Source organism: Dipodomys merriami, unplaced genomic scaffold, assembly GCF_024711535.1.
Source record: "Dipodomys merriami isolate MVZ:Mamm:240054 unplaced genomic scaffold, mDipMer1.0.p SCAF_10, whole genome shotgun sequence".
In the NCBI taxonomy this organism is placed as follows: domain Eukaryota; kingdom Metazoa; phylum Chordata; class Mammalia; order Rodentia; family Heteromyidae; genus Dipodomys; species Dipodomys merriami.
This window is the reverse complement of record NW_027202271.1, coordinates 9,367,592-9,395,544: the sequence shown is the minus strand read 5'-3', so window position 1 is coordinate 9,395,544 and position 27,953 is coordinate 9,367,592. Positions and strand designations below refer to the sequence as shown.

The window sequence follows — 27,953 nt, the reverse complement described above, 5'->3', positions numbered from 1 at the left end:
CTGTGCCTCCATCAGAAAGAGTGACATTGCCCCATTTGTTAGGAAATGGAAAGACTTGGAAAAATTATATTAAGTGAAGTAAGCCAGACTCAAAGAAACATAGGTCCCATGGTTTCTCTTACCTGCAATAACTAGTATATGTCTAGGATAAGCAGAAAAGGTCAAAAGCTATATGACCATGTAAGATGATGTTAAGTGAAATGAATCCCAAGATAGGGACACAAGAGGTTTTTATCTTTGTTGCTGTTGTTTTTAATATACTATGTGATTTTTTTTGTTTCTTTTATATGTTCTTCCCCCATGGTATAACCTCTGTTTTCACTGTATTTGATTCCAGTGCCCTGCATCTTGTATATACATTCTTCTGATTTGGGGAGGGGAAGGGAAATAAGAAAATGCTGAGTAAGGATACAGGATGACCCATTGTAACAATGAGATGTACAAGACACTATGTTGAAAACCTTACAACTTGGGGGAAGGGAGGAGGGAGGAGTTAGGGAGGTTGGGAGGGAAGGGATGGTAGGGGAAAAACAAAGGAGAGGGTAATAACGCTCCATAGGAAATGTACTCATTACCTTACTCATGTAACTAACCCCCTCTGTACAGTATCTTTACAATAAAAATTTATTTTTAAAAAGCTAGCTTTAAAAAGACAGAAGTAAAATTTTAAAATACTAAGAATCCCAATACCATTTTTTGCTTGAAATCTTTTTTTTTTTGGTCCGGTCATGGAGCCTGAACTCTGGGCCTGGGCGCTGTCCCTCAGCTCTTCAGCTCAAGGCTAGCGCTCTACCACTTGAGCCACAGGGCCACCTCCGGCTTTTTTCTTTTTGCTTATGTGGTGCTGAGGAATCAAACCCAGGGCCTCAGGCATGCAAGGCAAGTGCTCTACCACTGAACCACCTTCCCAGCCCTGTTTTTTGCTTGAAATCTTATTTTTTTTCCAAATCTACTACCTTATTTCCTTCTTACTTAATGGACATGTATATAGTGATACTATGTTCCAAGGTTAGCTTTTTATGAAATAAAGAACTTACTTAATTTAATTTATTTAACAATTTATTTAGATATTATTCTAAAATTTGGTAGTTATTACTTAATATTTATGTATTGTGAATTAAACTTCACAAATATCTCCTGAACTTCACAAATATCTCTGTGAAGTAAATGTTTTTGAATAATACTGACGTTTATCTCTTTTTCTGTGTATATGAGGACATGAAAAACCCTCAATATTTTCAAGGCCAAGAACCATCTTTCTTTAATGCTGCTACACAACCATACCAAATGAAACTGATTTATGTTATAGTCCATTCCATTGACATTATGGCAGAAAATTATCTTAACAGGTATTCTTTCCTTAATAAAGTATGCAAACCTCTAACTTCAGAGAGATTAGTCAGAAAACTTTTCCTAATAGAAGCTAATTTGAATTCATATCTGATAAGCTTTAGAAATGATCATCTGTCTGTGCCTAGAGGAAATAATAACTTCGGATGAGTTTGTAGTGAAGAATATTGCTACTATAACAGACTAGATATTTCTGTGGTTTATCATTAGTATGTAAGACAAACTGTGATAACCACAGTTCATACACACATACACACACAGGAGCTGGGAAGTTGGCTCAGCAGTAGAGCGCTTGCCTTGCATGCCTGAGGCCCTGGGTTCGATTCCTCAGTTCCATATAAGCAAAAAGAAAAAAGCCGGAAGTGGCGCTGTGGCTCAAGTGGTAGGGTGCTAGCCTTGAGCTGAAGAGCTGAGGGACAGCGCTCAGACCCAGAGTTCAGGCCCCATGACTGGACCAAAAACAAAAACAAAAACATACACACACAGTAAGATAAGTGTCATATTTATGAAATCTTCAACTCCTGACCAGGAACCTTGGAGCTTGTATGTCTACTACATAAAAATCATTTTTGTAAATATTTTGTTATTATAAAGGTGGTGTACAGTGGGGTTACAGTTACATAAATCAGGTAATGAGTACTTTCTTTTTGAGCAATGTCACCCTTTCCCTCGCTCTCTCCTAGGTTTTCCCTCCTGTCCCCATCCGCAAGTTGTATAGTTCATTTTTCACCGTGTCTAGTGAGCACCACTGCTGGATTTGTTCACCCTTTGTCCTTCCATTTCTGCACCCTTCTTAACCCTCCCAAATGGATAAACAAGACCAAAAAGAAAAGAAAGGAAAAATAACAACAAAGGAATAAAACTCTTCTTTCCATTTGCTGGAGTTCTTTTAGGTAAATATTATTTTGCATGATCATAGTCACAGAGGCATTGTGCCTTGTGTTCTTCCCCTAAGTGTATTCTTCTTTGGTCTCATTGTACGTGAATGACTAGAAGTCCTATATAATTTATCATGTCCTGTGTATTTTAGATCTAGATTCCTCACATTAGAGAAAACATGCACTGTTTGTCTCTCTGAGCTTGGCTTACCTCAGTTAGCATGATTTGTTCTGGGTACATCTACTTTCCCTGATAATGACATAATGGTATCCTTTTTTTTTCTTTTTTCTTTTTTTGCCAGTCATAGGGCTTGAATTCAGGGTCTTGGAACTGTCTCTGAGCTTCTTTTGCTCAAGGCAAGCACCCTACCACTTGACCCACAACACCACTTTTGGTGCGCATACAGACACACACACACACACACACACACACACACACACACACACATGGTTCGATTTGCCTATATGCTAATTCCAGATCCGATAGCATTTCCTCCTTGCTTCCACTCTCAAGAGGCCATTATCATGTTTGTCTTGTTTTTTAACATGTCTAAGTTGAAGCAAAAAGAAAACAATGATAATAATCAACTTTTACAATTTTTTTATTTCTTCCTATAACAGGAACCTATTGTATACATTTCCCTTCTAACAACACATAAAGAGAGAGAGTGTGAGTGAGTGTGTGTGTGTGAGAGAGAGAGAATGCTAGAGAGAATGCTATGAAATATAGTCAACTCATTGGTTAAAGCCAACAGAACAGATTTTCCTGTTGTCATATGTACTAGTCCTGCCTACAAACAGGTGGTCTATTTGCATGGAGAGTTCATTTGGAGAAAAAAAAAACATTTAGGGTTACAAGTAGACTTTGGGAAGAAAGATCACCTGAAGACCATAAGTAGACATCTAGGCCCAAACAAGAGGAAAGCCACTAAACAGAGGGGGGAGGGGGGATGGAGTAGTAACAAATGAACATGGAGAGTCAGTGAACAAAAAGAATGATGGCTCAGTATAGATTCCATGCATGTGGAGTGACTCTATGTGAAGACTACGGTTAACTGCACTAATAAATATCAAAAACATTCCTTCCCTCTGGGAACTTGACATTTTGTTGGGGAAGTGATATTCACAGAAACAAAAAGGCCAATAACACTAAAAGAAAATGTAATTACACACACTCATGTTCATTGCTGCACTATTTATCACAGCCAAGTTATAGAAACAGCCCACATGACCTACAAAAGATGAATACATTAGGTGAATGTTAGATAGATAGATTGGATAGATAGGATAGATAGGATAGATAATAGACAATAGAGAGAGATAGGCGATAGAGAAAAAATTTATTCATCCATCAGGAAGAATGATATTATATCATTTGCAAAGAAATTGATAAATATGAAAACATACTGGGTGAAGTAAGTCAGGCTCTGAGAAACAAAGTTTACCTGTTTTCTCTTATGTATGGGAGTTAGATCCAAATTACAAAAATGTTTGGAAACATATACAGCTCTACACGCCAATCAACTGAGTTAAGTCTGATATCTGCAAGTTGGCCATTAATTGTCCAAAGGAGTTCTTTGGACAATTAATGGACAACTTAGAATATTGAACAATGTTTAACATGTTTCAGGAAGCTAAAACCTGTTTGGTCTGGGGGTGGGTAGAATATAAGGGAAGGGCAGTGAAGGAATGGAGAAAGGAAGGGTGGGTGGATGCAGACATAAAACTCAATGAAGGGGCTGGGAAGGTGGTTCAGTGGTAGAGCGCTTGCCTTGCATGCCTGAGGCCCTGGGTTCGATTCCTCAGCACCACATAAGCAAACAAAGCCGGAAGTGGCACTGTGGCTCAAGTGGTAGAGCGCTAGCCTTGAGCTGAAGAGCTGAGGGACAGTGCCCAGGCCCAGAGTTCAGGCCCCACGACTGGACCCCACCCCCAAAAAAAAAAACTCAATGAAAATGGAACCCAGTGACTTGAGGGAAGAGGTGGGGGAGAGGGAGATGGAGGAGAAGAATGGAAGAGGTGACATAATTCAAGATGCATTGTGTTCATAAATTGACATGTAGAATTGAAACCCTTTTGAACAACTACTTACAGATAATTTTAAAAAATCTAACAAATATGATTATATAACAACTGAGTTGGTTAGGACCTGTAGAATGTATAAGAATACAGAAAGGAATAAAGAGAGAAGAAAGAGATGGAGGAAAAATAAAACTTTTATTTACCTATTCCTTCTTACCAAGGTTATTGGTAAATGTCTTATTGACATTTTTGAAGCTCCAGGTTAGACATAGCTAGAAACAAATAAATAAATAGAAACAATTCAGAGCCACAGAGGGAAAAATAGGAAATACAGTAGAGTACAAATGAGGAAAGATCATGACATTTAAAGAGAACTAATGAAGCTATGATAAAGTTTTTAAAAACCATTGGCTCATGCCTGTATTCCTAGCTGTGCAGGAGGCTGAGATCTGAAAACTATGATTCAGAGCCAACCCAGAAAAGTCTGTGAGGTTATCGCCAATTAATCACCAACAAGAAGGTAGAAGTATGACTCAAGTGGTGGAGTTCCAGCCAGTGAGGTTCTGGGTTCAAGCTCCAGTACCAGCACAAAAAATTAAGAAATGGGCCTTAGGCTAAGAGATAGTGAGACAGGCCATGGTCCACTTGGCCAAGACCTCAAGTATATGGCTGAGTTGTTTTACTCAACTTTTCACAGAAAGAACAACTGATCCCAAGCACAGAAGAGCTACTCCCAGAATTACACACTAAAAGGCAAATTTAAACCTGGACCATAGTGGCTCACATCTGTAATTATAGCTACTCAGGAGCCCGAGATCTGGAAGATCACAGTTCAAAGTCTGTGAGATTCAGTACCTGATTAATCAGCAAAAATATGGAAGTGGAGGTATGGCTCAAGTGGTACAGCACCAATGCTGAGAGATATACCCAGACTTTGAGTTCAAGCTCCAGTACCGACAGTAAACAAGAAAGAAGAGGGAAGAAAGAAGAGGAAGAAGAAAAAGGAGGAGGAAGAAGAACAAAGAGAAGGAAGGAAGGAAGGAAGGAAGGGAGAAAGGAAGGAAGGAAGGAAGGAAGGAAGGAAGGAAGGAAGGAAGGAAGGAAGGAAGGAAGGAAGGAAAGAAGGAAGGAAGGAAAGAAGGAAGGAAGGAAAGGAGGGAGGGAGGGAGGAAGGGAGGGAGAAGGGAGAAAGGGAGGGAAGGAGGGAGGGAAGGGAATGGAGGGAGGGCAGGGCAGGGCAGGGAAGGGCAGGGAAGGGAAGTAGGTCTATATCATGAATGACATTAGAGAACTTTGAAGACAGATGCTAAGTAAACTATGCCAGAAATAAAAGAAGAATTTCTTCATGGAAGAGAAGGGAGCAACAAAAACTCTAAGGTCAAAAAAGCATTATTACTAAAAAAATAAACCAAAAGTAGCCTCTAATTAGCTAATCAGCTACAAGCAATTGCAAGTTGTCCAAGAAGATTATCGTGGTGAAATAATCTTTTCTTTAAGGCAGTGATTAATTCTTGGATGAGGTTGGCACTGAGAAGCATGGCTGTTAACCTTGGTAAGAACTTCCTAACAAGTTCAAGAAAAAAAGGGTAAAAAAAAGTCTTCAAAAATCTCTGCAAGAGCTGTTCTAAAAATGGAAGCAAAATTATGGTTGCTGACAACATAAAAATAACCATCAACTTCAATCGGACAAGACCAGATGGTGCCAATATGCAGAAAAAGGGCACTGTCACTGTGTATATAGAAAAAATAAATGTTCCAGGTAAGTACAGAAAAAAAATGTCCCCTTAGAACAGCCATAACCACAGCTCCTTGCAGCCAGCCCTACTGAATCATGTATACAATAGTGTCAGCAAACAACTCAAGAGTGGATCATGCCTGTCATCCTAACTACTCAGGAGGCTGAAATAAGAGGACTGCAGTTCAAAGCCAGTCCAGGCAGGAAAGTCCACCAGAAAACTGGATGTGGCACTCCAGTACTGGCATGCACACATACACATACACACAAAGAAATGTTTCAAAAGAAATCGAAAATTAGATCTAAAGAAAATAACTGCCTTAAAAATCCAGGTAAACATGATAAGCATCTCAATTTTATTTTACCCAAGAAGTTTGCAAACAATAATCTATTATAATTTGATAATCATACATTACTATATCATTCATAATGCATAAGAATGAGAACTCAGAGAAAACTGAGACTCAATCATCTGGTTTACCCATCAAGATGACAAAGAGCCCTTCCATAACTTCACCTGACCTCTGGCTCCTCATAGAACACTAAGGTAGAATCATTAACTTCATAGGATCATTGCAATTCCTATCAAAGGAAGCAAATGTAGAGGACCTGGGTATTGTGCCTTAGCTTTTTCACTCAAGGTGGTACTGTACCACTTGAGCCACACTTCCACTTAGAGCTTTTTGATCGTTCATTGGAGATAAGGGTCTCACAGACTTGTCTGGCTTCAAACTATATTTCTCAGATCTCAACCTCCTGAGTAGCTAGGATGACAGGTGTGAGTCACTAGTACCTGACAAAACAATCTCACTGACAACAAATCTTTTCTGGAGAAGGACTCTGACTTTTAAAATCACCCAAAAGTATGGACGGAAAAGTAACTTGTACAGAATTTGTTAAGAATTGATGCGAATATAAAATGAGGATACATTTTATTAGACGGTAGAAAGTAAAGGCTCTACATGAATTGAAAATTACATGACAAAGTGCCAATGAAAGTATCAATTATTTATAGATACTAACCAAAGGGTGAAGAAATCACATTCTTTGATTCACTGTACAAATGTTTTCTAAGTGTCTAGCATGTACCAGGAACTCGTACCCATGCTGAGGATGTAGTAGATAACACAGCAAAGATCTCTATCCCTACAAGGCTTCCATTTGGCATCTGTTTACCAATTCATCTCACACATATTGCTCAAATACAAAGGGATTTCAATTCAACATGTCAGTTTGTGAGTACAGTGCATTTTGATCGATGTCGCCCCTTCCATCCATCTCCCCCAACCCCACCCCTTCCTTCAAGTCACCTGGTTCCATTTCCACCTGTCTACATTAAATAGTATGATTATATTTGCCCACCCGTCCTCATCAAAAATAGACATTTGATACACAAACATTGGAGCAGATGTTACTTTGGATTTGGAAAAAAAAACTGGAAGAACAAAGGAATTAAACTGCTTGGTATAACAAAGTCAAGGTGTTCCCTCGGGAGCAGACTTGGATAGTTCTTTTTCTTCTTCTTCTGATAGGTTGAAGATGAGGGAGAAGGAAGCCAGGAACCCTGGGAAGGCATGGTTATGGAAAACAAGCAACTGATACGAAAGAGTTGGTCAGAGCCAGTGGCTCATGCCTGTAAATCCTAGCTACTCAGGAGGCTGCGATTGGAGGAGCATGATTCAAAGCCAGCCCAGACAAGAAAGTCTATGAGACTCTTATCTCCATTAATCACCAAAAAGGCCAGGAGTGGAATTGTGGCTCAAGGGGCAGAGCACTAGCCTTGAAGGAAACTCAGGGACAGTGTCCGGGTCCTGAGTTCAAATCTCAGGATTGGCACACAGAGGAGAGAGGAGAGAGAGACAGAGAGACAGAAAGACAGAGAGACATAGAGAGGAGAGAGAGAGAGAGAGAGAGAGAGAGAGACAGAGACACAGAGACACAGAGACACAGAGACACAGAGACACAGAGAGCTATAATCTAGGAAGCAATTCCCTTGTGACAGGACTTGGAGAGAAGTCAAGGGCTGGGAATAATAAAATCAGTGCTAATGTTTATATCATAAGCCCCCTACTATTCTCAGGGTAGTTTAACACAAGGAGGCTAAGAGATGTGTAACTTGCCTGAAATGGAAGGGACTTTTGTCAGGTGATAAGACACTGGTCATCTAATGACCAGATCACATCTATAGGCCACTCTTGCATGCACAGTTGGCGTTGCCATTTGGACTTAGAAACAGAAACTGTTTATTCATGGGGTTTTCGCACTGATTTCAATGTTTCTTCCATTCAGATGTCAAATGTCAGATGTCTCAGTCGTTCACAAGTAGCCTAGCTAGGGAGCAATGATAAAAGGGCTGACACTGATCAAGATGTATTGTACTTATAACTCCATGTGTTGAATTTAAAAACCTTTGTACAAGTACTTAAACATAATGTACAAGAAAAAACTAAGGGGCTGGGAAGGTGACTCAGTGGTAGAGCGCTTGCCTTGCATGTATGAGGCCCTGGGTTCGATACCTCAGCACCACATAAGAAAAAAGCCAGAAGTGGCGCTGTGGCTCAAGTGGTAGAGCACTAGCCTTGAGCTGAAGAGCTGAGGGACAGCGCCCAGGCCCAGAGTTCAGGCCCCACAACTGGACCCCCCCCCCAAAAAAAAAGAAAGAAAAAAAAAACTAAATTAAGAGAGGAAAAAAAAGTAGGCAAGCCAGTCGCTGGGAGCTCACATCTATAATCCTAGCTACTCAGGAGGCTGAGACAGGAGGACTGCAGTTCAAAGCCAGCCTGAGCAGGAAAGTCTAACCAGCAAAAAGGAAAAAAAGTGAGGTGTGGTTCAAGTGGTCAAGTACCAGCCTTAAGTGAAAAAGCCAAGCAAGAACATGAGGCCCTGAATTCAAGCCCCAGTACTGGCACCAAAAAAAAAGTGGGGGAGGGTGAATTGTATTTTATAAAATACTGGCACCTAATGCAGGTTACACTTAGACATTCCAAAAGATGAAAACATAATTCAGGATGGGAATATCGTAAAAGAATTGCAAAGATACAAAAGTTGTTTGGGAAGAAATAGACTTTCTTTTCATGCACTCTGGAAAGAGACAGTTTTATTACAGGATTCAAGGAAATAAAGCCATTTCTTTTCAACTGTGAAGATGCCAACTGAAGTGGCGTTCACCTTGAGCTGAAGAGCTCAGGGACAGTGCCCAGACCCAGAGTTAAAGCCCCACCACTGACACACACAAAAAAAAGATGCCCACTGATGATGACTTCTGACCTTAGAAAAATGCAAATGTTTTCACAAAATGACCCCATTTGCCATAAGGCCCACAGATTCCTATTCCCACACAACCCTCACACGGTGTGATCACCCCCAGCAATAGCAAGGCTAGGGAAAGAATTGAACTTTGTTTCGGATCAAGGAAAGGAAAGGTGAAACCAACAGAACGATGGCATTTGAGAACTTAAAAGAGTCACTGAGGCCCGGACAGACACCTGCTGCCCACTCTTAATGAGAGAAGGACCAGAACAGGCAGCCTTCCTGGGCCAAGAGGTCAAGAAACCAGATGACCATAGCCAGGCCTGGAAGGGGTCCAGACTGAGCTGAGCGGCAGGGAAAAATATTCTCTGGCCCCAATAATTCCCAAGAAAAAGAGCCTGCTGGCAAAAAAAGGAAAATAAATCTCCCTTTCTTTTTCTTTCTCCCTCTCCCCCTCTCTGCCTCTCTGTCTTTCTGTCTCTGTCTCTCTGTCTCTGTCTCTATCTCTGTCTCTCTCTCTCTCTCCACACAGACAGGCAGACAGATACAATGTTTTCACATTTTTAATAAAGTCAAGAGTTCCCCCACAGCCTTCATTTCAGACTACAAAATATTCCCTCTCACCTACCCTCCATCTTGTCCTTATCGAAAACAACACTAGCCAAGTTAGGTAGATGCCTTTTTTTCAGACATTATAATCAATTTTACAGGAAACTGAATGCAGAGTATTAATGCAATGCAGGGGAAATCTAACTTTTTCCAGTGCACTGATATTTTCGGATAAGAAGCGTGGGATGACTCGGCCTTATTTCAGCTAATTTCCCTTTCTCTTTATTCTCTATTCAGTAATTTCCTCTTATGTTCAATTGACCTTCAATCCTCAATGCTCTATTTCTTAAAAAATAAAAAAGTTCCAATGACAACATCTAGCCATTGAGTAATTCCCAGCACTGGAGAGATCAGATTTTCCATTTCATAATTTCATTGGATCCACTTTCAGAGGGGGGGGGAGAGAGGGAGGGTGAGAAAGGAGAGAAAGAAAAGGAAGAAGAGGTAAGAAGAAAAAAGAGGAAGAGGAAGAGAAAAAAGAAGAAAGGAGGGAGAGAAGGGAAGGGGGGAAGGAAGGAAGGAAGGAAGGAAGGAAGGAAGGAAGGAAGGAAGGAAGGAAGGAAGGAAGGAAGGAAGGAAGGGAGGGAGGGAGGGAGGGAAGGAGGAAGGAAGGGAGGGAGGGAGGAAGGTAGGGAGAGGGAGGGAGGGAGAGGAAGGGAGGAAGAGAAAGGAAGCCAGAGAGAGAAAGAAACTTTGAAAATTACCTACCAAGTAGCACCAAGTGGTTTGTTAAATATTTTATTATTTTTCTAAATGTAACTGGACTCAGAAAAATCAAATTTCAGGAGTCCTTAAAACTGGCAGGAATGAAGTTACTAATGTCACAGTTTAAAAATTCCATCCCATCTCATGGCTCCAACCCACCCCCAGCGTGGGAGGGGGGCAGGGAAGGAGAGGAGAAGGGTATCAAGCAGATAATAAAGGTTCTTCAAGGTTTGGGTCTATCATTTAGACAAAACAATTTACTAGTTGAATTTGGGGATTGTTTCTATTTTTCTTTTCTTCTTTCCCCCATTTTAAACTATTGTCATACTTTGGTCCTTCCACAACTACTTGGGTTTTTTCATCACTGACCCAGATTTTAAGATAATGTTCAAGTATTATTTCCTAGTTTACAGGCAACTGCTTTAACATTTCATTTGGTGTTCTCTAATCTGGTGATCTCATGCAAGAAAATCTAGGGCTATCTCTTTTGAGTTACTATACATCTTTCTTCTAAATCATTCATAGTCACCTTTGGGTGATTCCACCACAATCTGTCTCAGTCCAGAGCCCTCTTGGCTCCCACCTTCTCTCCCTCCTTCAGCTTCCATGGTTTTCTGTCTTATCTCAGCCAGTCTCAGGAAACTGGAACTTCAGCGACCTAGATATCAAGTCAGCCTAGCAATGGGCCCGCCTTTGTAAACAGACACTTTGGCAAAGTCTTAATGACATCCTCTCTCCTCTTGTTCTTGAAACCAAGTCCCATTTGATCCTGTAGATGTGGTAACTACGTCTCACCTCATTCCTCTCTGGGCCTGGGTCCGGATAAAACCATTCGATCATTTCTCAGGATACCAAAAGGTACCTTCCAAGATGGCTTCCTCACCCCCCCACCCCCACCCCAGTATCTATAATTATAACCTTTCTCCACACTGGATCCAATTCTTCAACCTCCCCCAACTCAAGGGAATGTCCACTTCTAACTTCCAGAGCCCCAAGCCTGCTCTGTTCCAGTGAGGGTAATACTGTCATATCTGACTCTTTCTCAAGACCTAAGACACATGCTGGTGGCACATGGCTGTAATCCTAGCTACTCCAAAGGCTGAGATCTGAGGATCGAGTTTCGAAGGCAACCAGGGCAGGAAAATCCATGAGATTCTTCAATTAACCAGAGGAAAGCCAGAAGTAGAGCTGTGGCTCGGGTGATAGAGGACTAGCCTGAGTGAAAAGGCTTAAGTGACAAAGCCTAGGCCCTGAGTTCCAGTCCCAGAACCAGCACAAAAAGAAAAGATACTCAGTGAACTGAACTCGAGATAATTCAACAATGACTACCTTACAAAGCTCATTATTTGAAGGATGTCTACCTTTGGAGCTAGGGGAAACATTTGGGGTTTTCTACTTAAACATCTTCAGAACCAAACTTGCTATAGCAGGATTGAGGATTCATGCGCTGAATTCTTAATGGTACACTTATGACCTCTGGAGAGCGAGACAATCCATCGAGGCACAGACAGTGAAAGGTGGACAAAAGAAGTTTATTTACACTATTTACACCAGAAAGGGGTCTTGAGACTACCTTGTCCTGGGTTAGATATCCACAACCAAGAGCAGCCTCAACCACCAAACCTCCAATACGCAGTCCTGAGCTCCTGACCTTTATTAGTTGGTCTGCAAACCTCCAAACTCAGACCTCCAGAGCTCCAAAGGGAAGGCTTTTCCCTTCCTTCCCTTCCTCCTCCTCTGCAGGCCTCTCCACAGGTCTCTCTAGAGGAAGGCCCCAAATGGCCCCTTGAGGAGGCCACGAATGACCTCCAGAGGAGGCCCCAAATGACCTCCAGAGGAGGCCCCAAATGGCCTCCCGAGGCCTGCCCTGTCCTCCACAGGCCTGCTCTGCTCGGGGAAGCTTTCCCCCCTCCGGCCCTCCCTCCTCCACTCCTACTCCTCCCCGCACTCCACACTAACTCCACACTCACTAATGGTTTTGTCCTAAAGGTCCTTCTCACGGTTTTCTAACTTCCATGTACGCTCCTCCCCCAAGCTGTCCACTGCCCAATCACTTCCTTACAGCTCACCACGTGGGGCTCGACGCTCCACCCCCTCCAGGCGCATGCCACGCCCCTTTCAGCGGCATGCCCCTCCCTTTCCGCGGCATGCCCCGCCCCTCCCGCAGCGCCCCGCCCCGTGGGCGGTGACGTCAGCCTCTCAAAGCCAGCAGGGCTTTTAGAGCAGCTATCCTTGGAGCGGTGAGGCTCGCCTCTCGATGCCCGGCCCCACGGGTTACTACAGTACAAAAAGCAAGGTTTTTTTGGTGAAGGCATTGTCAAGATCTTTTTAATCATGCCACCGTAGTTGGTCAAAATCAGGCACCGGTGCTCACGCCTGTCATCCTAGCTACTCAGGAGGCTGAGATCTGAGGATCGCAGTGTGAGGCCAGCTGGGACAGGCCTTGTGATGCTTATCTACAATTAATCCCCAGAAAACGGCAAGTTTGGGTGCTGTGGCTCAAACGGTAGAGCAAAACTAGCTCAGGAATGGCGCCCAGGCCCTGCGACTGGGGGCGGGGGGGCGGGGGGAGGGGGCGGGCGGAGAGGAAGGTTCGTCATCTCTATTGGAGCAATACTTGATTGACAGCAGCTCCATCCAATGAAAATGACGGAGGTCTGGAAGGTCTCACCTCAGTCAGGTTACCTGGGCAACCGCTGTGAAGCCAAGTCCTGCTTTGTGTTGAGCTCCTTCAGGTCTGACCCTCTTGCAAATGTTACCAAGTCACTTCAGGAGTTGAATTTCAAGGAAAGCGGAATGTAAGAGAAGCACTGTATTAGAGTACAACTGACTACTGTAGAGACGTGGTGAAGTAAGTCACTTAACACCAGCATCACACGGTGCTTGTCTCCATGGAAACGGGTTTAAGAGCTAGATACTGTTCTAGGTCCATGAGATCATCTCACTCCTGGGACTCTAGAAGGTACTTTAAAAAGAAGTTTGTTTTTTCTATATCTTATATATCTAAAATGGATTACAGCTGAGAAGAAAGTAGCTTTGCCACTCCCATCGAGATCTGGGTCTGACATAAATATATAGTCTAAATAGACTCCACTTAATTATATTCATTACTTTTTATTCATTATCATTATATTCATTAGTAATATTCATTGCTACCCCGATATGCCCAATTACTAATCACTAATGATAATACAATCTTTGAAAGTCCAGACTGACATTGAAATAGTGTATCTGAAATATATAATAAAGGTTGGTTGGTTGGTTGGTTGGTTTTGTGCTAGGCCTAAGGGCTTAAATTTACAGCCTGGGCTCTGTCCCTGAGCTTCTTTTGCTCAGGACTAGAGCTCTACCACTTGAGCCACAGCTCCACTTCCAGTCTTTTTGGTAGTTTATTAGAGATAAGAGTCTCAGGTTGGCTTTGAACTGCAATCCTCAGGTCTCAGCCTCCTGAGCAACTAGGATCACAGGTATGAGCCACTAGCACCCAGCAAATTGTGTAATTACATTTTAAGGAAAAATTTATATTATTAACAGAAAGTAAAAATAACTCAGATGCATAGGATTAAGAATAAATACTTTAAAATTCACCCAGACAATTTATGGGCAGGGATGGAAAGGGGAAAATGGGGGAAAGTGAAGGAAAGGGTGACATTATCCACAAAAGGAATGTAGTCAATTACCAGACTTATGAAATGGTAAGCCCTCAGTACAACACCTTACTAATAACAATAAAATTATATTTTAAGTAAACATATGCAACATTTATCCAGCATCTATATAAACTTTACTGAGGGAAGGGTAGTGGGGATGAAATGATAAATTCCATTTTGACCTGTTAAATTTCAGATGTCAATAAATAAACCAGGAAAGTTAGAAGTCAAAGCTATGGTGGGGAGGGGGAGTGAGTGTATGTGTCCACACACACACACATATACACATACTCACATAGTCACACACAGTCTGAGAAGCTGAGACACTGTGGATCAATGAGTTGGTTCAGCATGGCTGGGTCAGGTGCATCTTCCTATCCAATCACCTGCAGGGGGGGGGTGGGGGGGGTGCAGTCCCAGTCATCAAGGCCCTCAGCAAACACCATAGGCTGAGGCAGAGTTCAACACCATGGGGGAAGGGCAAACCTTCAAACGTGCATTTATTTCCAGGACACCTGGAAGTGACCATTAGAATTCACCTAGTGTTCAAAATCATTTGAGTAGCTGGACACTGGTGACTCACCCCTGTAACACTGGCCCCTCAGGAGGCTGAGCTCTAAGGACCGAAATTCAAAGCCAGCTGGGCAGAAAAGTCAGTGAGACTCTTTATCTCCAAGTAACCAACCAAAGGCTGAAAGTGAGCTGCAGCTCAAGTGGTAGAGCACCACTCTTGAGAAAAATAGGTAAAGGATAGACCCCAGGCCCTGAGTTCACACACATACACATACACGGGAGGAAGGAAGGAAGGAAGGAAGGAAGGAAGGAAGGAAGGAAGGAAGGAAGGAAGGAAGGAAGGAAGGAAGGAAGGAAGGAAGGAAGGAAGGAAGGAAGGAAGGGAGGAAGGGAGGGAGGGAGGGAGGGAGGGAGGGAGGGAGGGAGGGAGGGAGGGAGGGGGAGGGAGGGAGGGAGGGAGGGAGGGAGGGAGGGAGGGAGGGAGGTAAAACTTACAAAACTTACAAAAAAATGAAAGTTTAATAAAGTAGCATTGTATGAGAACTGTCTCCAAAATGGCGCCTTCCTCCTCCCTGTGTGTCCATGCCAATCTCTTGTCAAGGAGCAAAGCCCCAATCCTTGGATTTCAGTGACTAATATAGAGAATACCATGGACATGATGGGAGACCAGTTCCAGGCTGATTAGTGTGTGTGCCAGTCCTGGGGCTTGAACTTCAGGCCTGAACATTCTTCCACTTGAGCCACTACCTCCACTTCTGGCTTTTTGCTATTTAATTGGAGATAAGATTCTCACAGGTTTTCCTGCCCCAGATGGCTTTAAACCCTCAGATCTCAGTCTCTGAAATAGCTAGGATTACAGGCGTGAGCCACTGGCTCTTGGCCAGTCTGAATTTTTAGGAGGACCACCAGTAGCTTCCAGTTACTCTCTTAGCAACCTTGGCCTCAATAAAAGAGGCAGTCATACCAAGAGAAATCAAATCCCCTGGAGGGATTTGGTGCCAGGTGGGGGAGGAGAAAAGCCAAGAAGCTCTGTGGTGCCAAGCTTGGGAGTGACCAAGCCATCTTGAAAAGAGATCTTCCAGACCCAGTTACTTCCGGTCACGACACCTCAGATGAACTGTAATGCTGAGCCCTTCCTGAGTCTCTGACCCACAAAACCATGAACAATGTACCACAGTTATTTTAACCCATTAAGCTTAGATTCATCAATAGCTAAGGAAAGTTAATTTCAAAGAAGAAAACAGGAAAGGATTCAAGAAAGGGAGGTTTGGAAGAATGTGTAACATTAGATTACCAAAATAAATAAATAAATAAATAAATAAATAAAATGGCTAACAAGGCCAAGCACAGTGGTTCACACCTGTAATCTGAGCTAATGGGAAGATGTAAGATGGGAAAGAACCCAGTTCATGCTCATCCTGGGTATAAAATTAACAAGACCCCATCTCAACCAATAAAAAGTTAGGCATCGTCTGGCATGTGCCTGTTTCCCCAGCTTTGCAGGAAGCATAAATAAGAGAATCACTATTCAGGCCAGCTGAGATGTAAATATGAGATCCATCTGAAGAAATAACAAAAGCGAAAAAGATCTATGGTATTGTTCAAGTGATAGAACGGCTATCTAACAAGTCTGAATTCAAACCTGTCCCTCCAAAATGGCAGAGAGGACATTTTTTTTTTTCATGGAAAATCTGGAGTAGAAAATAAATGCTAGCGGTAAGCAAGTACAGAATGTTTTCTTTTGCTGGTCCTGGGGCTTGAACTCAGGGCCTTGTGTAGCTAGTGCCATGTTAGCCACACCTCTACTTCTAGCTCTTTGTTGGTTCTTCTGAGATCAGAATCTTACAGACAATTCTGCCCCGGTTGACTTCAAACCGTGAGCCTCAGAGCTCAGCCTCCTAAGTAGCTGGGATTATAGGCATGAGCCACAGGTGCCCACCCTCTCCCACTGTTTTAGTCTGTCTTCAGACAAGCCGTTTATGGAGACTGCTTCTAAAGGACTTCCCCTACCCCTACCTCTACCCGCTTTGGTCTTTCTTCCCCATTTTACCCTGCATCATGCTATTTCATAGTTGGTGATCACTTGTTTCTCTCTGGAAAGTCTGTTTTCTCTTACAGATCAAATCTCAAGACAAGGGTGACCATCTATTTGGGTCATCATTGTATCCCTCATTCCCACCACATCCCTAATGCATTGTGGATGCTCAATAAACACTTCCTAAATGAATGAAGTACAATTCAAGTAATGAGTACATTTCTCTCTTTTGGGGCAATGTCACATCTTCCGATTCACTTTCTTTTTCTGTGCACTGGGAGAGCAAAGGTACTTTAACAATGCCAGGGGTAAGATCTGTTGGTGGAATTTCACTGGCAAAATTAAGAGCCCAGACCCAAGTACAGAAAACAGCCAACTTCCTATAAAAAATTCTAAAAGGAATTGTTAACATCCGAAAGGAAAACAGTGAATGAAACTTCAATTAAAAAAAAAACAACAATAACTACTTCAAAACAGAACCTTGCCAACCAGAGAATCCAAGGACCATGGTTCGAAGCCATCTCAGGGATAAAGTCAATAAGACTACTATCTCCAATGAAGCACCAAAAAAGCCAGACACTGAGCTGTGTCTCAAAGTGGTAGAGTGCTTAAGCACAAAAGTCCAGGGAGGGGCTGGGAAGGTGGCTCAGTGGTAGAGCGCTTGCCTTGCATGCATGAGGCCCTGGGTTCAATTCCTCAGCACCACATAAGCAGCAAAAGCCAGAAGTGGCATGCGGCTCAAGTGTTAGAGCACTAGCCTTGAGCTGAAGAGCTGAGGGACAGCGCCCAGGCCCAGAGTTCAGGCCCCACGACCAACCAAAAAAAAAAAAAAGCACAAAAGCTCAGGGACAGTGCCCAGTCCTTGAGTTCAAGCCCCAGGACATCTCTCTCTCTCTCTCTCTCTCTCTCTCTCTCTCTCTCTCTCTCTCTCTCTCTCTCACACACACACACACACACACACACACACACACACACACACACACAGATCAGAACACTGCAAATAAATTCATATTTCTGCATTCATTGTTATTCCTTTACGTGTTATAGACCATGTTATGGATCAGAACACTGCTGGCTGATCTCTGTAATCCTAGCTACTCAGAAGGCGGAGATCTGAGGATCACAGTCCAAAGCCAGCTTGGACAGGAAAGTCCATGAAACTCTTCAATAAAGCATCAAAAGGCCAGAAGTAGAGCTGTGGCTTACATGGTAGTACACAAGCCTTGAACACAAAAGCTCAGGGACAGCACCCAGGTTCTGAGTTCAAGCCTCAGGACCAGCCAGCACTGCCCCACCCCCAAAAAAAAAGCATCCTGAGTTTCCTTTCTTGTGAACCTCCCTGTATTTGCCACAAAGGTTGACATCTTACTGATTAATTTTTCATGATGCTGTTTCAACAGCCTGCGATCGTTTGTTTTCATCCATTTGTATGCACGGAGGGGAAAGAGCAGAGAGAAAAAGTACATTCTTTATTCCTGGCCAGCATTCATCCTAATTCTCCAGCAAAGAGCTCTGTGCAAGATGTCAATCATTTTCGCCTAGGAAGCCTTGAGTACTGGACTCTCACTCTGTCTCACGCAGTAGGCTGACCTGCTTCTTGCACTGGGAAAGAATGAAACAGATACTGGAAACCTAACCTCTCACTGAAAACAGGCGAGGCCCAAATCTCTACCATTCTCGTCAGGAGGAGAACTGGGTCCTAGGCTTTGTGAAGGGTCAGGTGTCGCTGGCTCATCTCTCCCAGGCCAGGGGCACTGGAGCCACACAAAAGCCTTACACACAGAGCTCGCTTGTTCTCGTGAAAGCAGGCCAGGTGGCTACCGGGCTCTCAAGAGACCAACAGCTACTAATCCATGAGCTGTTTTCTGGTTTGGGTTTGGGTCTTGGCCCACTGCCTCCCTTTCACAAATGGAAAAAATAAAAAGAGTGAGAGTAGAATAGCAATATGGGAGATGGTCAAGATGGAAGATTCCACCTGAATGGCTGCTTCTCTACCAAAACAATATCTAGCTGTCTTTTGTTTTGTCTTGTTTGGGGGCAGGATATTGTCAAAACCCTCATTACAAATCTCTCTCTCTCTCTCTCTCTCTCTCTCTCTCTCTCTCTCTCTCTCTCTCTCTCTCTCTCTCTCTCTCTCTCTCTCTCTCTCTCTCTCTCTCTCTCTCTCTCTCTCTCTCTCTCTCTCTCTGGGGTGCCAGTCCCAGGGCTTCAACTCAGGGTCTGAACTTTTTTTTTTCTCTTGAAGCTAGCGCCCTACCGCTTCAACTCAGGGTCTGAACTTTTTTTTTTCTCTTGAAGCTAGCACCCTACCACTTGAGCCACAGCTCCTCTTTCAGCTTTTTGGTGGTTAATTGGAGAGAAAGAGTGTCACAGACTTGCTTGCCCTGGCTGGCTTTGAACTGTGATCCTCAGATCTTAGCCACCTGAGTAGCTAGCATGAGCTACCAGTGCCCAGCTACAAAATTCTACGAGAATTCACCAAGCATACATTTCTGAAAATGCTCAAGAGAATTTAAACAGCCATTATTGCCAAACACCAATACTATAAATCTCAGCGGGGGTGATGGGAGAAACGGGCTGGAATGGGTTTTGTTTTTTCTTTCATTGAAAAAAATAACAAAAAATGATAGTATGTAGTACAAACATACCAATCTAAAAGGCTATTACCACATAGAAACTCATAAAAAGCATTTCAATTAGTAAGCAATAGATGATATTTTCAGAAAAATGAAACGTGTGTGTGTGTGTGTGTGTGTGTGTGTGTGTGTGTGTGTGTGTGTGTGTGTGTGTGTGTGTGTGTGTGTGTCCAATATTGGGGCTTGAACTCAGGCCCTGGGCACTGTCTCTGAATATTTTTTGCTCAAGGTTGGTGTTCTACCACTTGAGCCACAGCTCCACTTCTGGCTTTTTGGTGGATCATTGGAGAGAAGAATCTCACAGACTTTCCTGTGTAGGCTGGCTTTTGAGTCATGATCCTCAGATCTCAGTCTCCTGATGTAACTAGGATTACAGGCGTGGGCCACCAGTGCCTGGCTATATTTTTCATCATCAGCATGCTCTTTCATGTTTTTGTTGGGCTCTAAAGAGAGGTGACCAGGGTTTCTTCCTTAAAATGAAATCTAACTGATCCATTTCTTTGTAACTACTCCTAACTATTCTTCTTATCTTTGCCTATAAAGTTAATAAACACTTTGTACAAATTGTGGTGATTTGACTGCTTTGTTGTTGACTCAGATCTTAATTTTTCTGAATAACTGGCTTAATGCAATTTTGAATCGTGGGAAATCCACTTTGCTCTCAGTATTACAATATCAGTAGTTCAATAGTTGCTTTGAGCAATCTTTGAATGTGAGAGGTGATGACAAAATAAAATATTTGAATTGAGCCAGGTGCCCAGTGGCTTACACTTGTAATCTTAGCTACTCAGGAGTCTGAGATCTGAGGATCATGGAAATCACTGAGATGCTTATCTCCAGTTAACCAACAAAAAGCAAGGAGTAGAGCTGTGGCTCAAGCTGTGGCTCAAGAGTGCCAGCCTTGCGTGGAAAAGCCAAGGCAGAGCACAAGGCCCTAAGCTTGAGCACCAGTATTATCACACACAACGAGAGAGGAAAAGAGACACAGAGAAAGAGAGATCGAATCAGTCTTAATATGTATAGCATAATATATGGAGAAAAATATAAGAAACAATAAATCCATGATTCAGAGCTCTTCAGCCATGTTTCCTTTTATAAAAAATGTGTGTCTCCAAAATAACTGACATTAGTTAAAAAGCTTCAATGAAGCTTACTGGTATGTATTAAATACTCTCAGGTTTCATAGAAGAAAAGCATAAAACTACAGAATTCTTCTTCAATAATGGATAAAAGAAATCTCAGTTGGGAACTTTCAGAAAGGTAAAAAGCTTATAGGGAAGCTTTGCATTTCTGCAGAACGTACAGTCACCTGGCTCCTACTTCAGCATTGCTGAACTGAGAAAATAAGCCCCAGAACTGGATTAAACTTCGTTTTTGAAGACCCTGTAGAGAACTGCATTGCTTTATCATTAGACTTAGGTGATTTTTCCTCAAAACCTTAGAAGTACATTCTTTGCGAATGTATTCCAGGATCTTAAAATCTGCAGCTGAACATTGAATGATCTGCAATGTTCAGTATCGTCCACAAGAGGGCACACTTTCCCCAGGAAGGCAACCTCCTCACAGACAGCTAGAATACACAACGTGCAGGCTGATCTGAACTACACACAAAACCTTGTTCTAAAATCTGTTAGGCAGATGAACAAACTCTGAAGCGAGTCTAATTTACTAAATGTGAGACAGTGAAAACCAATGCTTCCAGGAAGTGCAGAACTTTTTGCAACGCCTCCAAAATCAAGACTAAAGTTAGGTAATTTAGTACAAAAAATATAACCAGAATCTATACACACCTAAGCCAGTTAGAGTAGCATTGTGCCATAGAAATAAAAAAAAAAATCTAAAGAAAATACACACATAATTTGTGTGTATGTGAGTGTGTGTATGTGTCTGTCTGTCCTGGGTCTTGAATTGTCACTGTCCTTAAGCTTTTTTGTCTAAGGCTAAAGCTCTATCACTTGAGCCACAATTCCAGTTTTGGGTTTTTGGTGGTTAATTGGAGATAGGAGTCTCAAAGACTTTTCTGCCGAGGCTAGCTTCAAACTCCAACCCTCAAATCACAGCTTCCTGAGCAGTTAGGACTACAGGTGTAAGCCACCAATTAAAATACAGGTATAATTAAAATTATACCTGTAAGTTTAACTTTCCTAGTAACTATATTTTAAGTTTTAAAAGATAAAATTTGTTTTGGTAATACATTTTATCTAACCCACTATATTCAAATATTATTGTTTCAACAAGCAAAGTAAAATTATCTATTAAAATACTTTATAATGCCTTTGTTGTCTTTTTGGTTTTGGCCAGTCCTGGACTTTGAACTCAGGGCCTGGGCACTGTCCCTGAGCTGCTTTTGCTCAAGGCTAGCACTCTACCACTTGAGGTATATTGCCACTTCCAGCTTTTTCTGTTTATGTGGTACTGAGGAATGAATCCAGGGCTTCATGCATACTAGGCAAACACTCTACCACTAAGCCACATTCCCAGTTCTTATAATGCCTTTGTATCACTGTCCTACACTGTAAATCTGTAGCACATTTCAAGTGCTCAGTAAACACATAACTGGCTAATGGCTACTGCACTGAATGTATCTTATTTCACACCAAACAATTTATTATTACAAAAACCAATAGTCAGTCTATATCTTAGGTCCACATAATAGTTACATATAAAAATGCAATTTTTAAAATTATGCTTGCCAATGAAATGGCAAAATGCACACATTTAGACAACGCACAGTTATGTTTTCAGCTAAATAGTATATAAAGGCAGCTACTTTGCTTGTTGAAACAATAATATTTGAATATAGTGGGTTACTAACCTTTTTACTCAATAATAGCCTAGAAATATAAAATAAAATAAATCCTGGCCTTGTTTACTAATACTTGTCTTACTAAGATAGCCAAGCAAAAAATATGGAGAAGAGGATAATAGACCAAAAATAGTGAATTCTTGCATGCACAGATATATAGATGGTATATATCATATGATAGCAAAATGAACACATACTGAAAGAGGATATATCAGCCAGAGCCCAAGGCTCACCCCCTGTAACCCTAACTACTCAGGAGACCGAGATCTGAGGATCACTGTTCAAAGCCAGCTGGATCAAGAAAGTCCATGAGACTCTTATCACCCATTAACCACCAAAAATCTGAAAGTGGAGCTGTGGCTCAAGTAGTACTATCTTTGAGCATAAAATGTTCAAGGACAGTGCCTAAGCCTTGGGTTCAAGTCCCAGTATCAGCATAAAAATAAAGTGGCTATAACAATCATCCCACCACCTCGATCCGAACTTTCTGAATCATAAATCAAAAAGCCATAAATGACCTTATTGTTTTTACATTTGTTTATAGTTGGACTTTGAAGCAAACATACGAAAGGGGTTGCAAATTGTTTTTTTTTTTTAAGAAAGAAAAAGAAAATCCTTAACAAAAATGAAAAGTCTGACGTTACAAAGGTATTAGGTCCTCAGAGTAGGATGGGTTTTAGTTTTCTAGTCAAGCAGGAGTCCAGGTTTAAAAGAAAACCTCGTTTCTTTGACCAGACGTATTTAGGAGATCAGTGAAATGTGATCACACTGAGAAGCTGGAAAGGCCAAAGGTCAAACCACTCTGGCTCCACGGAAAATGGCAAAGGAGAGACATCTCTCTGGGTTCCCTGGGTGAGCCTTCGGGACCCTGGCACACCGAATCAAGACACCATGAAGGGGTGCTGAGCAAATTGCTTCAAACATATGCAAACCTCAGTTATTGAGTTTTGCAAGCAAACTTTGTAAATGAACTCACTAGTGGCAGACTGACTCCTTTCTGCACATGAAAACTAAGAGCTAAAAAATCTCAGATTCGTTAGAATCTGAGAAACAACACTCTGTGTGTGTGTGTGTGTGTGTGTGTGTGTGTGTGCGCACATGTACACGTGCCTGTCTTGAGGCTTGAACTCATGCCGTAGGCACTGCACTGTGCCTGAGCTTTTCTTGCTCACAGCTGATGCACAACCACTTGAGTTACACCTCTACTTCTGCATTTTGCTGGTTAATGGGAGATAAGAGTATCACAGATTACCCCCCCCCCCCCCCGCTTGTCTTGACTGGCTTCAAACCCACAATCCTCAGATCTCAGCCCCTTGTGTAGCTGGAATTACACACATCAGCCATTGGCTCTTGGCTAGAAACAAAACTTTTGACATGTTCTCTAACCATGGGATGTGGTTGATTTCATGTCATTTTGCTCAATCGTATAGTTCAAGAAGCTGTGAAAATAAGACCAAAAAACAAAGAAAAGAAACCCACAAAAAGCCACACTTTGGAAAGTAATAAAAATGTAAAAGCCTCACTAAAAAAAAAAAAAATACTGTCTTAGCATGGATCACCAATGTATAATTCATGAAGACTTTCATATCCCACAATTTGTTCTTTGCCAATTTATATATGGACTCAAAAGCAGAAATTCCTATTTCATTTTCTTTTCTTTGTGTGTGTGTGTGTGTGTGTGTGTGTGTGTGTATGTGTATCTGTGTGTGTGTGTATCTGTGTGTCTGTATGTCTATGTGTCTGTGTGTCTGTGTATCTGTGTGTATGCATGCCAATACTGAGGCTTGAACCCAGGGCTTTGTGCTCTTGCTGTATCAATCTACCACTTGAGGCACAGCCCCCTTCTGGCTTTCTTGATTAGTTGGAGATTAGAATCTCACTGATTTATCTGCCTGGGCTGGCTTTGAACAGCCATCCTGAGTTCTCAGTCCCTTGGGTAGTTAGGATTACAAGCAAGAGCCACCAGTACCCAGGTTAGTACTTCATTATATAAATGAGAAAACGAAGGCTTAGAACGTGTCCTACTAAACGCTGATGAAAGGGGACAAATGCTGTGTGAAAAATACTAGAGACAATGTAATGCCTGGAAAGAAGTCTCGATTTATGCTTTTACACATGAGTCATTCTTCGGTGTTGGTTTTAATTTCTTTCCAAAGGGTCTATTACAGCCTTCATTTAATTATCATTTTCTTTTCTTTCCTTTCCTTTTTATTTTTATTTTTTTTGCCAGCTGGAATCACTTTCAATCGAAGGAATATCAAGAGGTTTCCAGGTAAAGGAAGCCTTTCTGGAGGAGGCAGAGCAGCTTCTGTAGCATGGTGGGTCTGTGTACCAGCACGCTTTTAATTATTCACAATAGCATTGAAAAGCCTGCAGATAGATTTCTCCAGCTGTAGCCCAGACAAATTAACAGTGAGTTGAGTTAGATACACTGAATTTTCAAATGGGCTGGTATACCAAGCACCACTGGCTCACGCCTGTAATCCTAACTACTCAGAAGGCTGAGATCTGAGGATCGCAGTTCAAAACCAGCCTGAGCCAAGGAAGTCCTTGAGACTCTTATCTCCAATTAACTGCCAGAAAACCAGAAGGGGAGCTGTGACTCAAGTGGTAGAACGTTAGCCTTGAGTGAAAAAGCTCAAGGACAGAGCCCAGGCCCTGAGTTCAAGCCCCAGGATTGGCACTTAAAAAAAAAATGTACCACAAAGTTATCAAAATGGCCTAGATTCTTTTTCATCAAAGCCAAGGATTGAACCCAGAGTCCTGAACTTGGCTAGGCAAGCTTTCTACCTCTTGCACCACACCCTCCACACCTTGGGTTTGTCTTTTATTTTTGAGACAGGGTCTCACTGGACTAGCCTTCAGCTCACAATCCTCCTCCCTCAAACTCAGGATCTTGCCTCTGCCTCCCAAGCAGCTGGATTACAGGCATGTGCCACCATGCCCAGACTAATTATCTGCATTGATGTTTAGCATCAGCAATTTAATGCAAACCTATTTATATTATCAACTAATCAAGAACCAGTGGAGATTTTCTGAAACTCCCATCACTAAGTATTTCCTATATTTCACCGGCACCTGTTTACGTATTGATCACCTGCCATATGAAGTCACTCTGTCACCATTTCTACTTGAGGTCTTTTAATGATCAAGAATTTTTTTCCCATGAGCAATAATCAATTTGTGTGTGTGTGTGTGTGTGTGTGTGTGTGTGTGTGTACTGGAGCTTGAACTCAGGACCTGAGCACTATCCCTTAGCTTTTCTACTCCAGATTGATGCTTTAACACTTGAGCATGAGCAGCATGAGCCACTGGTGCAGGGCCCAATTTTAGCTTGTGAAATAAAGTGACAATTTTACTTTACCAAACTAAATTACTAACTATGCTCGTATTAAAATAATTTCTATACAGTGCTGTCCTGTTTTCAATCAAATTCCTAAGACACACAAAGGTCATTTTCCCCCTTTCCTTTGCTACTGTTCTCTCTCTGAAAGACAAAAGGTCTATGGAAATGGCCATAATGAATGAGTTAAGAAAAGCACTCATTTAGCTACACTCTACTGATCACCAGCTTTATTGATTCTATGGTTTTAACTGTTACAAAAGTTGTTCTTCTTATGAGTAGAAACATATAGATTATTTCTGAAAACAATTTCCAAAATTGATATATGTTGCTGTTTTACCCTATATTTTTTCTACAGGAAGATTATTACTTGACGTGAGCCAGGAAAAGATGTGAGCTGACCATATTCCCAACAGCTTTCTGAGGATAATGACCTCCGAGAACATCAATAAATCCCAATAGTTTCGCTATTACCTGGTATAAAATAATGCATGACGATAAAGGTCATCTTGCCTATAAGCCTTGCTACTTAAGAGGCTGAGAGTTGAGGAGCCCAGTTCAAAGCCAGCTGAGACTGGAAAGTCATGAGACTCGAGACTCTTACCTCCAATGAACCAGCACGAAGCCAGAAGTGAAGCTGTGGCTCGAGTGGTAAAGCATCAACTTTGAATAGAAAAGCTGAAGGACAGGCCCCAGATCTTAAGGTCCAGTGCCAGTGCCAGTACACACACACACACACACACACACACACACACACACACACACACACACACACACACACACACACACACACACACACACACACACACACACACACACACACACCCCTCTTGAGTACTTTTGCCCCTTACCTTTTTGCTCAAAGCTAAAACACTATTCCAGTTGAGCTGCAGCTCCACTTTTGGTTTTGGGGTGGTTAATTGGCAATAAGAGTCTCCCCAATTCTCCTGCCTAGACCGGCTTCAAACTATGATCCTCAGATCTCAGCCTCCCAAATAGCTAGGATTATAGGCATGAGCCTGTAATAAAAGCTAAACACTTGTATTACATTTCAGTTACTACATACAAGCTTCATCAGAGCTACACGTCTCTGAATATTAATGAGCTGGATGTTTTCTATCACACAAAAATTCTGTTAACAGAACTTCAGATATTATTTGTAGAATATAAACCTACTCTCATAGACCAAAAGTTTTTTTTATTCAAGTCAATCCTTAAACAAATAATTATCTTTCTAAATAATCCCTACACTTCAAAACACTTGTAAAATGTGACAGCTCCAACTGTGCGATGCCTACCCAAAAGGAAGGAAAATTAGATTTTTTTTCTCTCTCACATTTAAAGTGCTATTAACAGTATTAACAATTCAGGCACTGAGCCAGGCACTGGTCACAGCCCAGGCAGGAAAGCCCAGAACATTCTTATTTCTAATTAACCACCCAAAAGCCAGAAGTGGAAGTGTGGCTCAAGTGAAAGAGCACCAGCCTTGAACAAAAGTTAAAGGATAGCATACAGGTCCGAAGTTCAAGCCGCACTACCAGCACACACACACACACACACACGCACACACCACAAATTTAAAGACTACCTGTATTTTTCTATAGCATGAAGCATGATACAGTACTTAATGGTAGAGTTGAGAAGCTTGTTTATATTGTAACCAAAATAATTGGGAGAGAGTAACATTCAAAATTGCATTGGCAAGTGAAAGATTACCAAAAAGTTATGCCCAACTCTTCTTATATATTATTGCATTTGATGACTTAGGGTTTTCCATTCTGTGGTGTGTGTGTGTGTGTGTGTGTGTGTGTGTGTGTGTGTGTGTGTGTGTGTGTGTGTGTGTGTACGTGCATGTATGTGGTGTGCGCATGCATGCACACATGCACCACTATGGGGGCTTGAACTAACTGGGTGGGCCTCAAACACCAATCATCAAATCTCAACCTCAGCCTCCTGAGTGGCTTGAATTACAGGCATGAGCCACCAGTGCCTGGCCAGTTCCCTACTTTTCAACAACTGCTGTGTCACTGACTTCCACATGGGGCCAAATATTCGCAATGCCTTAGTCATAAGTTTTCTATGGTTAGAAGCAAAAATCCTTATTCTCACTTATTTTTAGAATGGGTATCGGTGCTCATCACAACATCCCGTGCCAATACTATCTGCGAGCCAGTCCTTGGATCAGTGTGGGGAATGAGCCAAAAATGGAAAATGATGAACCTGCGGTTGCGGTAGACAGGCGGCAGGGGGTTCTGAAGACAGAGTGCTTTCAGATGCCTTAGTCATTACTCTATTTTTGTTTAAAGCAGCAAGTGCCATATTCAAAGGTAAATACCTTTGAGCATCTTTACCAATTAAGAAAAGTCACTCATTAGATGTTTAGTCATTAGCTGGGTGCCGGTGGTTCACACCTGTAATCCTA

The 27,953-nt window shown here is 42.1% G+C and overlaps 1 protein-coding gene and 1 long non-coding RNA gene across 5 annotated transcripts in view; one reads left to right on the top strand and one right to left on the bottom strand.

Annotated features, from left to right (window-relative positions):
- The window catches only part of Tmem117 (transmembrane protein 117), a 376,216-nt gene that overhangs the window by 325,281 nt on the left and 22,982 nt on the right, over nucleotides 1-27,953 (bottom strand). The window lies entirely within an intron of this gene.
- On the top strand, nucleotides 13,245-25,977 carry LOC138836323 (uncharacterized). 2 transcript variants are annotated; one of them, XR_011374937.1, is made up of 3 exons: nucleotides 13,245-13,399; nucleotides 24,419-24,506; nucleotides 25,890-25,977. It is a non-coding gene; the product is annotated as an uncharacterized lncRNA (long non-coding RNA). The 2 variants fall into 2 exon arrangements; XR_011374935.1 differs by having other exon boundaries at nucleotides 13,245-13,510.